Below are 14628 nucleotides of genomic sequence, written 5' to 3'. Positions count from 1 at the left end.
ATAGGTTGGGTCGTGACAAAGGCATATCATACTCGGTGCCGGAGCACCTTATCTTATCTTACTTTATTCCTTTAATAATTTTGAACTCGTTATATTTTAAAATCATTTATATTCTAAGGAGAAATTGATGAAATTTTGCCTATTTTATTATCATTTGACATATTTTACTATTCACCAGCTTGAAATTTTCAATAATATTTTCAAATAAAAATCTCATTCATGCTCATTATAATCATTTCACATTCAATTCTTGCAACTCATTTCCATGCTCAATTCATATATCAAAATTCTCATATTTCCATTAATTTACACAATTTACAAACTAATTACATAAAGTCACAATTTACAGGATATACAAATTAATTACAATTCTGCAATTTACATTTCAACATAATAACTAATTATAATGCACAAAGTACATAATATGACTTTTGTAAGCACTATCTATATGCATTGCTGAGAAGGTGACAACCCTGAATACTTCTGACACTTCTGCAGATTCGGACTCCAAAAATTCCAGTCTAATATCCACTGGGTTTTAGTTTCAATACCTGCGCGAAGGAAATAAATCCATTGCGCTATGCATTGCTGCTTAGTGGTGTAATAATAATACAAAGAAATAATATACAAATAAAGATAGAAATAAAGCATGATTTGGGTAATCCAGAATTAATTTAATTTCGTACAAAATTTCTAATATAAACTATCTTTTATCCAAATTTGTTTATTTCTCATTGGAGATACTTAGTTCATAAATTTAAAATAATAATATACAATATAAAAATAATCTAAAAATGTTAAATTTATGCTTATATTATTATGTAAGACACATTTACAATGTTTATTTAAGTTATAATTCTTTTGCTAATCTTTTTAACACATCCTCAATATTTCCTAGGTTGTCTTAGATCATTTCATAATAATTAAAATTCTTAGAGTTATTTCATAATAGATAAATTTTAATATTAATCTAGTTCATTTCGGGTCTTTCTAATAAATAATTTTTTAGAGCTAATCTAATTTATTTCAGATCTTTCTAACTTGTTTATTTAATGTCTAATATTTTAATTTCTAATATTCTTAATTTATTTCACTGCCCAAGTAACTTATGACAGACTGACTAAACTGAATAAGCGGGTCACTGGACACTGTGGTGTCTCGGGCCGTCATACCATGGGACGTAAAATACGGAACGTCAACCACGTATACAATCAATATGGCTAAAAAGCCATGGTAACAGATAATTAGACATACAAGCTATGAAGGCGGGCATAAAGCCATAAATACAAGCATAAAGTCTTACGCAGTACTGCTCAAATAATACCCTATTGGCATGCCAATCTATCCAATTTGAGGCAATATATGGGCACATTAATACCATTTAATGTTCATAAGTTTTATTATTTCATTATATATTTCCAATTATAGTTCATAATATTTTAATTTTATTCATAATAGAAGCATAAATCTCCAAATCTCATTTTTATATAATTTATGCATTCATCATACCATTTACATTAATTGCAATTTACATCAATCGATTTTTATATACCATTTATACATCGAAATATTTTCCTCTCTCTCATGATGAGAGCAATTAACCCATTCAAACATCCATGTGATTCATTTAATCGTTACAATATTTATATGAATTAGTATTCACATTATTACCTCTCATGTACCAATTTTTGTACAAGGTATTATTATCCTATTTGAAATAAAGACATAAATCTTAATGATAACTTTATCTCATTTATACTCTAAACAATCCATTTATGTTAATTATATTTCATATTTCAAGTTGTATTACTTATGTATTATGTGTCATTGTATTTACTATTCACCTTACTAGTTATGCAAAATGTTGAATTTTTCATAATTAATAGGAATACAAATTTCAAATGTGTGGTAGTACCACAATTTGGGTTATAAACTTATTGGCATTAGTTGCCAATTATAATTTAAGTCTTTCTAGATATATTTTCAAAATTTCAATTTTGTCACATAAGTTTATTGTTGTATTGAACCTATCTACAGTGAGATTTTGGCTAACTTTTCTTCATCAAAGTTGTTCCTTAATGTCTCTAAGTTAATTCTTTTTTTGAATCACTCAATTTGGAGTTTTGTAGCTCAAGTTATGATCAAATTACCATAATTAGTTCATTGACCCTTTCTGGATCCAGAACTAGGTAGATTCTGGAGTCCAATTTAGTATAATTATTTGGGTATGCTACAATCATTTTTAGACCTAATATCCTTCATATGAATTGTTATCTTATGTCTTAGGATCACTCAGGTTCAAGAATCATAATTTTTCTAGTTATGTAGAATGAATTATTGCCAAATAACTGACCTGGACTCATGAACCCTGTGCCTTCAGGATTTCAGGTTCAGGTCAACATCTTTGATTCCCATTTTAGGGTACTTGCACTCAAAATTTCAAGAAGGTTCCTAAATCAAAGTTGGAATCCTGTTTATTAGGCTTCCAGAGCAATTTGGCTCATCTCAATTGGAGTTTCCTAGTGGGAGATATGATCTAAATACTATTCTGGGGTCAAGTGTCTATTTGGTTCAATTTCAGGATTTGGAATACTAAATTGTCCTAGCAATCTCTTCAAGTTCCATCAGGTTCTGGGTTTTAGTCAAAATACCAAATTTGTAGTTCTAGGTCTTATAGAAATTTTGGCTTTAGTTTCACTTCATTTGCAGTATTGTAGACCAAGTTATGATATTTTTATCAAAACTGGTCAGGCTGGTATGACATTTTTACCAAAATTGATCAGGCTGGTCAATGTCTAGAATTTTCTGGTCAGTTTGGTTCTGACAGTTTTGTTAGTCTAATTTTGGTTAACAATTTGATTAGCTTAGGGTCAGAACTAGGCTCTAAGTTCCCCATAGAAAATGTTCTCTTATGTCTAAGCTTTCCAATGGTTTAAAAATTAGGTCATTCTGACCTTCCTAGAGTGAGTTATGGCCATTTGAACATTTACTGTTTATATGGTCATTTTTCCAGGTCTAGCATATGGTTACCCGGATTCAAGCTAATTTTTGATCATTTTGGGTTTGGTTTCTAGATATGGTTTCTTCATGAAAAATGTTGCATTATGTCCTAAGTTTCATTTCCAATCGGCCTCATACAAATTGGAGGAACATAGCTCTACTTATGGTCATTTAAACACACTGGACTCATAGGTCCAGAATTCCTGCAATGAAACAACACTCCCAATTTTCTATTCCACCCAACTTTCAAACTTCAATTCACATTCATGGCACTTCAAATAATCCATAATTGATCTCACAACATCAATTCAGCAATAATTTAACAAATCCCCAAATTTAGAAAACCCAAACTCAATTGGCTAAAATTTCAAAATCTAAAAGATTTAATAGCACTAAGCTTGTTTCCTAAGTTCAATCAACCTCAATTCACCCTTCCAATCAACCAAAGCTTGAATCCTTTCTTGTTCCCGTTTCTAGCAGAATTTTTTCTTCACAAAATCTCCCAAATTCCTCTCTTTTCTTGCTTGGATTCTTCAAATTGATGCTCAAGGTTAGTTTTTCTCTCAATTTCAATTAGGGTTTGTAAGGAAATTTAGGGTTGTTAAAGCTTATCTTAAGCTCTAATGGAGAAAAGAAAGGAAAAGATGAGAGATGGATGTCTTGGCCGGCTGGTTGCTGGAAATAAAGATGAGTGTTTTTTATTTTTCTCTTCTTTTAATGATATTTATATTATTTAGATATTTAATGGCAAAGTTGTAATTATATTAGAATGACAAACTTGTAATTCCTTTAATCTTTATAATCATTTATTTTGACTTTGTTAATAATTATATATAATTTAATTTTTTTTAATCTCAATTACTTAAATTAATTTAGCTTTATGACTTAATTAATTTCATTCTTGGTCAATGTGGGACTTTCAAATTTCATTGACCGAATTTTGTTCTTACCGAGTTTTCGGTTTATCTTTCTTTCTTCTTTCTTTTACTCATTTTTAATTAAATTTTCATCAATATTTATTCACATTTTATGTTATAATCCTCACTTACTTGAATGGACAAGTTAGTCAAAAATCATCTCGAAGGTGAAATGACCAAAATGCCCTTCGTTTTGCTTAACAAGCTAAAATTGTCTGTACTGATTTAGAAAATTCTCTGAGCAATGTCTTGGCATTCTATTGCTATCTAAGGCTCAATAACTCTCCACTGGAGTCCCAAAAATTATTTCATAGGGTTTCCTCATGGGTCTAGGGTCGACAACTGTCTTTACAATCGTTTCCCGTTAAGTCACCCATCGCCGTAGGTTCGGCTCGTTTAACCTTCTTGCATTTCATTTTCTAAAATTTTCCTTAATTTTTCTTGTTATTATTTAAGTTATTTATGACTCCTCACTCTAGTTTAAATATAGTTTCAGACATTCTGGCTGTCCGGACAGACATTGATTATCGAAACAGTAGAACGTACAAACTATCTAAAGTGAGGATGTCACACTATATTTGCCTTCTTGACTAATATAATTATCACACAAATCTTTAAGGAAACCAGTAAATCCCGATACTAAAATATACGCAATTTTAACATCAGAATTTCCTTTAATTCTATAAGCTATACTAGCTATAGTCATTTCCTGTAAAGTATTTAATATATGATATTCACTTAGACCATCTAAATTCCTTTCATAAATTAAATCACCATCATACTTAGCTTGTGTAATTTGATTTCTTTATTCATACTAAACATTAGGAGGTGTAGGTCTAGAATACTAATTCCTAGTAATAGGATAATTATTTCTACCATGATAAATTTTACTAACTTCTAAATCTTCTTTAAGGTTAAATTGATCACTTAAATCTTCCATATCAGAATCCTTTTTATCTATAATTGACACAAAAGGTTGATTAATATTTAATTGCTCTAATATTTCTTTTTGTATTATTTTCTCTAATATATCTTCAGTAGTGTCTAATTTAATCATTTGTTCTTGTGAAACTACATAAGGTTTAAAAATAGGTTGACTAGAAGAACTAGCAGCTGAAGAACTTATAATATTTCCTTTAACTTGTAAAGATTTTTCAATTCTATTTACTTGATTAGCTATAGTAAAAAGAAGTTGATTAGAATAATTAATCATTAAAATAATTTTATTTGTATCTTTAATAGAAGGGATAGTAGTAGATTCATTAGAAAGATTAATTTGTTCAAAAGGAGTAGCATAAACATTTTCATTTTGTATTTTAAGTACACCTTCTAAAGGAGGATGAACTTTTTGTGTATTCTTATTTTTTATTTAATTAAATCTTATCAATGTTGGATTAATTGGGTGTAAATTTTTAAATATGGAAAGAATTAAAATTTTCAATAAATATTAATTTTAAAAAACTAGATATGTGGGCCAAAATTCTAAATTTTATTAGCCTAACTATCTTAGATATTAACCAAATTTTAACCTTTCTACTAAGTTGGGCCACATTAGTGAAATTATCAACTAATTTTCAAAGTTTTTTTGTTATTAAAAATTTTAAGATTGGCTATTATAACCGTCATAGAAACTAGAAAGGTTAAAATTACTTGATTTTATTACAATTAATGAGCCTATTATTATAACTAATAAAAGGAATAAACTTCAAATTATCATATGAGAGTCCACATTTTAAATTACTTGTAACGTCCTAAGAATTTCGAGCTTTGAATAGTACTATTTTCGATATGTGAATAGTATTATTCAAAGCCAACTCGAGAACTAAAAATAAGATGAAAATTAGTTAAGATAAGCAGAATAAAAATCAAAGTGACCATCGGGTCATGGACTTACTCGGTATTATTGAAAAAGGTGGATTATAACCCGATGAAGGGTATTTTGGTCAATTCACTTAAAGAGTTGACTTTGACCAAAATATCAATTAAATTAAGTGAGATTGATTTATCAGAATAGGATTTAACTTGATTTATCAGAATAGGATTTAACTTATTGAAAGGAGTATGAAAATTTAATGGGGACATAGGAGGAATTATTGAATTGTAATAATTATAATTATAATTAAGTTGGATATTTTGTAAATAAGATAAAATTAATTAATTAAAGTAAATATCTCTTTAAATACATCATCTTACCATCATCATCTTCATCTTCTTCTTTCTTCTTTCCCTTTGCCGTCCACTCTCTGTCACTTTCCTCCATTGATGCAACATTTCCAACCTCAAAACCCTTAAATTCTTGTATAATTTTCATAGGAAATCAAGAGAAACCATTGAATTAAACCTTGATTTGAAGAAAGCAAGCAAGAATTCAAAGAAATTTGGAAGATTAGTGAAGAGGGAGAGTTGGCCAATTGAGGTAAGTGATGATTCAAGTTTAATTAGTTGTAAATTTATGGATTTCAAGTTTAATTATGGAAATTTTTATGGAATTGATTGAAATTATGGATGTTATGAAGGAAGGAATTTAGATCATGGAGGAAGAAGTTAGCGGTTTTGAGTTTTGATATAATTAACTTAATTTCTTGTCTTGAATAAAGTAGTAAACATGGTTTATGAACTTGTAATTGATTGAATTTGGAAGATAGGAGTTAGGATTTTATGCAATTAGGGTTTTCATGGCATAAAACCTATTTAATGCTATTATGATTATTTGATGTACATTTGTTAAGAAACATTAATGATTTGGTGAAGAAATTAAATGCATTGATGTTGTGCATTAAGTGTTGAATCTGGACAGCTTGAGTCTAGTGAGGTAAAATGCTAACAACTTGAGCTACATAATTCTAATTGAGGTGAAACCAAAGGAAAATTAAAGCTAAGACAATATACTAAAACTTTCATGAGAATACTTGCCCTGAAACTGATATGAAGATACCTAAATTAGGGCTAGAATTTGGCAATGCAAAACTGGAACCTTGCAAACTGATCAAATGAACAGTATATACTAAATTGAGCATAGCTCACTCTATAAAACTCTAAATTGAGTAACTCTTGAACCTGTGTAATCCTGAGACACAGGGGAATAATTCACATGGGGACCATGATGCTAAATTATGATTGTAACCTATCCAAATTTGCTTGACAAAGTGAGTCCAGAAATCTACTTGGATTCTGGAACAGACCTAAAACCTGAGAATTTGTCACCTTAATAGTTTTGGAAAAATGACCATAACTCAAGCTACACAAATGAAAATTTAATAATTCTAAAGTCAAAATAAACACAAGACATAGAGCTACAACTTTCATATTTTGATCTAGACCCAGATGTAAGGGTAAAGTGGTTGAAATTTTATTGCAAACTAGTTTGGCCAAACTGAGATTCTTGAATTTCTAGCAAAACTCTTGTGTAGTAAAAATGGCATATCTTCCTTTGTACATCTCCAATTGAGGTGTTACAAAATGATTTAGAAACTTAAGACAAAGACCTAAAACTTTACTTTAGAGACCTGGTACAAATTCTGGATATAAAGTGCTTGGATATTGAGTGCAAATTCAGATAAAAATCTAAAAAACCTGAAAAATCTCAGGATAAGGCACTTGGGAAAAGTACCTGGTATTTTGGCTATAACTAATGATCTAAACGTCCAAATTAAGTGATTCAAAATGATAATTAAAGGTAAGACATAGAGGAACAATTTTTGTGAAGATTAATTTGATAAATTATGACTAGAACTAGACTGAAATTGAGTTATAAGAACATGTTCAAATTCTATACTGTAATTTGAAATAGTAAGAATGTGTAGCTATTTTAGAAATTCACTAGGAATTTATTTGGTTAGTTATTGGTGGAAGTGAGAATAAGTATTGAAATTTTTGAAATTGTGTGTTTTAGTGGAAAAGAGAAGTTTGAAGTAAAAGGAAAAATAGGTCAAAGAAAGGAGACTAAGATAAGATTTGTGCACAACTCTAATTTTTTTGTGTTTTAAATTTGCAAATGAAAATAATAGATTTTCTTCAAGCTTAAATATGAATAACCTTTGTCTTTGAGAATTATTTATATTGTTTTGAGAATATTTTTAACGTTGAAAGGAATTTGTTATTGTACTAATAAGGCGGACGTTTGGCCATTTATTATGTTGTAGCATGGGGTGGCAAGATGTATGTGATTTAGAAGTATTTGTAAAATTGATGTGTTGCCAACCATATATGATGATTTGTGATGATTTGAAATGTTTGTTTATTTGAATGAAAATTATTTTAAAATTATTTTAAAACCACAGTTGGCGTGACAAACTTTGATTGCTTCCCTCACTTTATGAGGTTGAGATTGGATATATTCCTCCTCTACTTCTGGGGTTGAGATTGGTTATATTATCCTCTCTCTGGCTTACCAGTTGAGGTTGAGATCGGATGGGTGCACTCATATTTGCTAGCTAGCTTTGCTTCCCTCATTAGTTTTGGCTAGATAGGGTTGAGATAGCTTTGTCGTAATGTACAACACGGCATTGTTCAGAAATTTTGTATCATTGCCTAAACTGTGAGATGTTGGCAACACTAGTTATTTTTAAATGTTATAATAAATGTGTTGTTGAAAATAAACGATTTGTTGATGATTGTAAATATTATTATTTTCATATTTCATGGGAAAATTTGAACATATTAAATACTTTGTTATGGTTCAACATCTTATGTTTTATGTTAGTTTTATAAATTGATGGTTGTGCACCACTGAGTCATTGTACTCAATGATGACTATTTTTATGCTGTCGCAGGTAGAGAAAAAGAAAAGACAACTGAGTGAGCATAGTAGAAGCCGTATTCATTTTACAAGCGGGGTACAATTCTAGGTTTACTCTTTTGAATTTTGTTTCATATGTAAATAATGACTATATGTATGTAAGAAATATTTGAGCAGTTATACAAAAGTGATGTAATATTATTTTATTGATATCAAATGAAGGTAAATTTGTAAGAATGTATTTCTTTTGGTTATGAATAAAGAAAAGCATTTGATGAAATATTGATTTGATGAATTTATGATATACATATATTGCTACAGGTTTTGCTTAACAGATTTAAAATTTTTGGGTTGACTAATTTTTAGCCGTTACCACGCCAAAATTTTTTTTAAGTTTTCAAAATACCGAATTTTTTTTTAGTTAATTCTATGGTATTTTTCTTAAATCTTAGAATAACTATTAAACCTTTTATCGATAAGTTTAATTTAAAAATAAATTTGAAATCGTTTAATCCCTTGTAATATGTTTAATGGATTATTGGTAGAGGGTGTTTCGGTAATTCATTAGACATATTACGGGAGTATGTCATATCTTATAAAAGGGTAAGGTGTGACATTACTAGACCTATATTTTTCAAGTAAATTTAAAATTAGAAGAATATTAGCCATATCCGTATTTTTAATATAAGAATTAAAATGTTCTAGCCCAATAACTTAATAAAAATTAACCTAATAAATTGATCAATAGTTAAATAAAAAAAATTAATGAGCCAATATTCTAATAATTTAAAATATTATGGATAAAAATAATTCCATATTGGCCCATACACATCATTAATTAATATTTTTAATACACAACTAGTATTTATCCTACTATACCATTGCTTTACAATAAAAGAATAATTAAAAAAAAGAGCTTTTGGTTGGCATTAGTGGTTCTGTGGTCGACTCTAAGGCCGTGAATACTCATATGCAAAATTATTCGATAGAAAATCACATTGCATTATGACTACCTATCAAACATAATCTGAGTTCATCCCAAGTCGGACCTTAATCAATATCTTTGCTTCCATTTCACTTATTTATCCTATTATACCATTATTTAAAAAAAATAAAAATAAAAAATAATGACCTTTGTCTTATTGGTTATGGAGTAGTCTCTAATGCTGTGACGACTCAAGTTTAACCCGCGTCCAAGCTCATCAATCAAAAACAAAATAGGAACAATTTTTATAAGAAATGGAAGAATGGATGATAAGGCATCGGCTTGAAAAATACCTTACAACCCCATGAATTTCATCTGCAAGAGCAGAGTCACCATTTCCTTCATCAATCAAATTATCCTTGATTTTCTTACCATGCATTTTTTGGAGAAAAAAAAACGTTAGATAAATAGGAAAACAAGATTATTTCCTTACAACATTTAATGCTGCAAAAATCAAATTGAAAAACAATAATATTAATAAATTATTTTGAAAAGTTCCAAATAGAAGACCTTGTACTTGGACATGGCATCTTCAAATGCATTGATGGGAGCAGAATCATCCTATAGTTCTCCTTCTGTCCCCATACTCTCCTATTGGCTCTAGGCTGAGATAAGAGAAAACAAAACCCCTCTTCTTCAATCACCGAAAACCCCACAAATGTTTTTTTTTTAAAGCAACAAAAGGACTTTTTAAGCCTCGATAATTACTTTTTATTGTCAAATAAGCTCTTATAAATTTAGTTAACTAACAGGGTGAAATGAGCTCCCTGACAAATATTCTTAGACTCAAAACCTTGAAAATATGGATCGCCTAATCTCAATCATGTGACTTAGGAACATCGTCCATTTTCTAAACTCTTTATTGCTTTCTTACTCTCTTTGGGACTTCTATCAATAGAAGATAAATTATTATTTGACTCTAAGAGTAATTTTTAGGAGCTTAAAAAGATTAATTAAATTAACAAGAACTTATTTGACTTTAAAAATAATTATCAGGGGCTTAAAAGAGCTTTTTGCCTTAGAAAAAGAGATATTGCGCCAACTGCAAGAGACAATTTTTAATTATTTGAAGAAAATACTAAGCTTTTCCCTTAAATCATAATTTTATCTAAATATGTGACAATTGTAACAAAGGATAAAATTGAATTTGAAAAGTTCATGATAAATTATAATACAGTACATGAAGTTTTATTTAATTAACGAAATAGTTCATTAATTAAAAATTATATTTAAGAAGAAAATATATTTTATATTTATTTTTAATTGAAATTTTATATTAAAAAAATATTTTTATTAATTAAAATTAATGTAATTATCTTTTGAATCAAGCCAAACAAGCTTATATATTCAAATGTAAAATGAAAAAATAAATTCATATATTTTTACAAAGCAATTTTTAAAAGAATATATACCATATGAATTATAGCATCCATTAAATAGAATTAGTATTGAAATCAATTGCAATTTTGAAATAAAAAAGATGTATCCAAAGGCTACATTGTAGTATACATTGGAGAATACTAGAAGAAGCAATTTGTGGTTCCAATTTCGTACAGAAATCACCCTCTATGACTTGATGAGCTGTGCTGAAGAAGGCCTAACAATTCTTTGCTAAGAACATGTCTTCATTCATCTTACTTCTTAATTGTAGACCTCATGAAAATGAAGAAGAAAAATATGTTAGTTCTTCATAATTTTTATAATTTTTTTTTCCTTTCTTTCTTTCTTTTTCCTTGTGAGGAGAAGTATAGGATTGTAGAACCATACATATTATTGCATCAAGTTTTTTTTCTTTTTTTTTTTTCCCTTAAATTAGAATTTGAACTCATTAATGAGCTTTTCAAGGAATTAGTGAGTAATAACTAAAAAAATAAGATCATATATAAACTCAATTTATCATGTAGATCAAGATATATGATATATAATATTAAGACATATAAATTTCATGTAATTTATATGAGTTCTTCACATTACAAATCTTGTGAAAAATAAAGAAGTAAAATATATTAGTTCTTTACAAATTTTCATAGAATTGTTTTTTGTCCCCTTTCTTTCTTTTCTTTCTGAATAGAATAATAGAATTGTGAAACCAACATATTATTGCATTCAGTTTTTTTTTTGTTCATTTCTCTAAAATTAAATTTTGAACTCATTAATGTAACACTCTCATATTAAGTAGTTCCGTATATCCTACTGTTCTGGTGACTAGTGTCTGTCCGAACGACTAGAATGTCTGGGACTATATTTAATTCACATAGAAGGGACATAAATAAAATTGATAAAGATCAAATGAGGTTGGATTAAAATAAGAGTAATGAAGCACAAATAGGTTAAATGAGCCTAGGTCCCGGTGATGGGTGATCGACTTGGGAAGCCACTGCAAGCTCAATTGTTACCCTAAATTCGTATGGGACCCCATGACATCTTTAATTGAGGGTTAATTGTGATACTGTTGAGAGCTAGAGAATCATAAAATTAAAAAGTGAACAAGTACAATTAAGTGAATCAGAACCTTAGGACTCATCGGGCATTATGGAAAAAGATGGACTATAACCCGATGAGGGACATTTTGGTCAATTCACTTCAAGAGGTGACTTTTGACCTAAATGTCTATTAAAATGTATGAGATTAAATTATTGAAAAGAGATTAAAAAGGTGAAGAAGTGGATGGAAGAAAAGAAAGAAATGAAATTTTCAATTTTAAATTGAATTATGGCATAAGCATGACCTCATCATGACACAATTAAAATTATAATTATTAATTAGTTAAATCTAGGGATAAATATGTATAAATGAAGATAAAAAATAAAAAGTTAGAAATTATCTTCTTCTTCCCAAGAGTGGCCGACTCACCTATCTTCCCTCTTTCACTATTTCCTCCATTTTCAAGTGAAGTTCAAGCTTGGAAACCCTACTTTCATCCGCAAATCTCACCCAAAATTAGAAGAAAACTTAGAATCAACACTAAATTAGAAGATTTGGAAGTAAGAAATTGGGAGAAAATGGAAGATTAGAAGAGTTGGAAGCACTCCATTAGAGGTAAGCTTTCTTTTAAGCTAACTTGACTATGTATGCATGGAAATAAGCTTGGATATGAGGATTTAACTTTAGAAATCATAAAAGTTATGCATGAATCTTGATGTAAGAATTTCAGCCAGCTTAGGAACCTTAGGGTTTTGGTATGTTTTAAATGAATTGAACATGAAATTGAGCTTATATGAAGTGGTATTCATGGGTTAGGTGTTGAGCTTGCATGACTTTGCATGAGTTTGGAAGATGGAAAAATTAGGGTTTATGGAAAATTAGGGTTTTATAGTATACTAGGTAATTGATGTTATGAGGCCTAATTATAGTCATTTGGCATACTTTAGTTGAGAATTTATGTTGAATTGATGAAAAGAATTGATGGATTGGTAATGTGTTGAATGGCTAGAATTCTAGACCCTTGAGTCCAGCATGTTTGAATGAGTATAAGTTGAGCTACATAGCTCCAATTGGTGTGAGGCCAATTGGAGATGAAACCTAAGACATAATGCTAAATTTTTCATGAGGACACCCTGCCGAGAAAATGACCATAAGTTATCCTAATTGGAGCTTGAATCCGGAATTGTAAATCTAGACCTGACAAAAAATAACCAAATGAACAGTGCTTAGTAAATTAGGCATAACTCACTCTATAAAACTTTAAATTAGGTGATTCTTAAACCAATGGAAACTTGAAACATAGGGGAACAGTTCTTATGAGGACCATAGGGCCAAATTATGACCCTAAGTTTATCAAATTGCTAGACAAAGTTAGTCTACCAAACCTGCCCTGGACTAAACCTAAACTTGGAAAATGTGAAGGATTAGATATCTGACCAATTTTGGCCAAATTGCCATAACTTGGGCTACAAAAACGAAACCTAGGTAATTCTAAAACCAAAATTCTCATAAGACATAAAACTAAAAATTTCATATTTTGACCAGAACCCAGTTCTTAGGGCAAGATAGGGGAATTATTGGGATAAATCAGGAATCTTAAATCTGAAATTCCTGCTCCTTGGCAAATTGGCCCTGTGACCTCCAAATGGTTATCAGGTTACAACTTCCTCTATAAAACTCTAATTGAAGTGATTAAAAATGATTTGGAAACCTAAGACAAAGATATAAAACATTGTTTCAGGGACCAGGGCCAAATTATGAGCTTAAGATGCCCAGATATGGAATGCAAAGTTAAGGTATAAATCTGGAAACCTGGAATCTCAGGATATGACACTTGGAACAGTGTTTAGTAATTTGGCCATAACTTGAGATCCAGAACTCCAAATTGCATGATTCAAATTGAAATGGGGTTGTAATGTCAGGGTCCAGAACTGCCCTGGATCCAGAATACATTAAAATTTCAATGTCTACTTAGGGATGCATTAGGCATTAAGTTGATTAGCTATTGAAGATAATTAAAATGAGTATTGAAGCTTAGTAATTGTGTGATTTCAGAGGACAAAGAAACTTCCAAGAAAGAGAAGGATTAAGCCAAAAAAAGCAAAGTCAAAGAAGGTTTGTGTACAACTAACCCTTTTTATTTGTTTTTCACTTTGAAATTGATTTGAATGAGCCTATATGAATGAATTATGATTTTTATTATATTGAGAACTTTAAATTGTTGAATTGTAATGCCCTCACTTTAGATAGTCCGTACATTCTACTATTTCGATGACTAATGTCTGTCCGGACAGCTAGAATGTCTAGAACTATATTTAAACTAGAGTGAGGAGTCATAAATAACCCAAATAATGGTAAGAAAAATCAAGGAAAAATTTTAGAAATGAAATGCAATAAGGTTAAATGAGCCGAAACTACAGTGATGGGTAACCCTAACGGGAAGCAATGTGAAGATAGTTAGCAACCCTAAACCTATGTGAAACCCTGTGAAATAATTTCTGGGACTCCATGGAAGGATTATTGAGGTTTCAATGACAATAGATTGTTAAGAAAACACAAGGAAA

Source organism: Hevea brasiliensis, chromosome 18 (genome assembly GCF_030052815.1).
Source record: "Hevea brasiliensis isolate MT/VB/25A 57/8 chromosome 18, ASM3005281v1, whole genome shotgun sequence".
NCBI classification, from domain to species: Eukaryota; Viridiplantae; Streptophyta; class Magnoliopsida; order Malpighiales; family Euphorbiaceae; genus Hevea; species Hevea brasiliensis.
The sequence above is the reverse complement of the archived record's forward strand: the minus strand, read 5'-3'. Positions refer to the sequence as shown.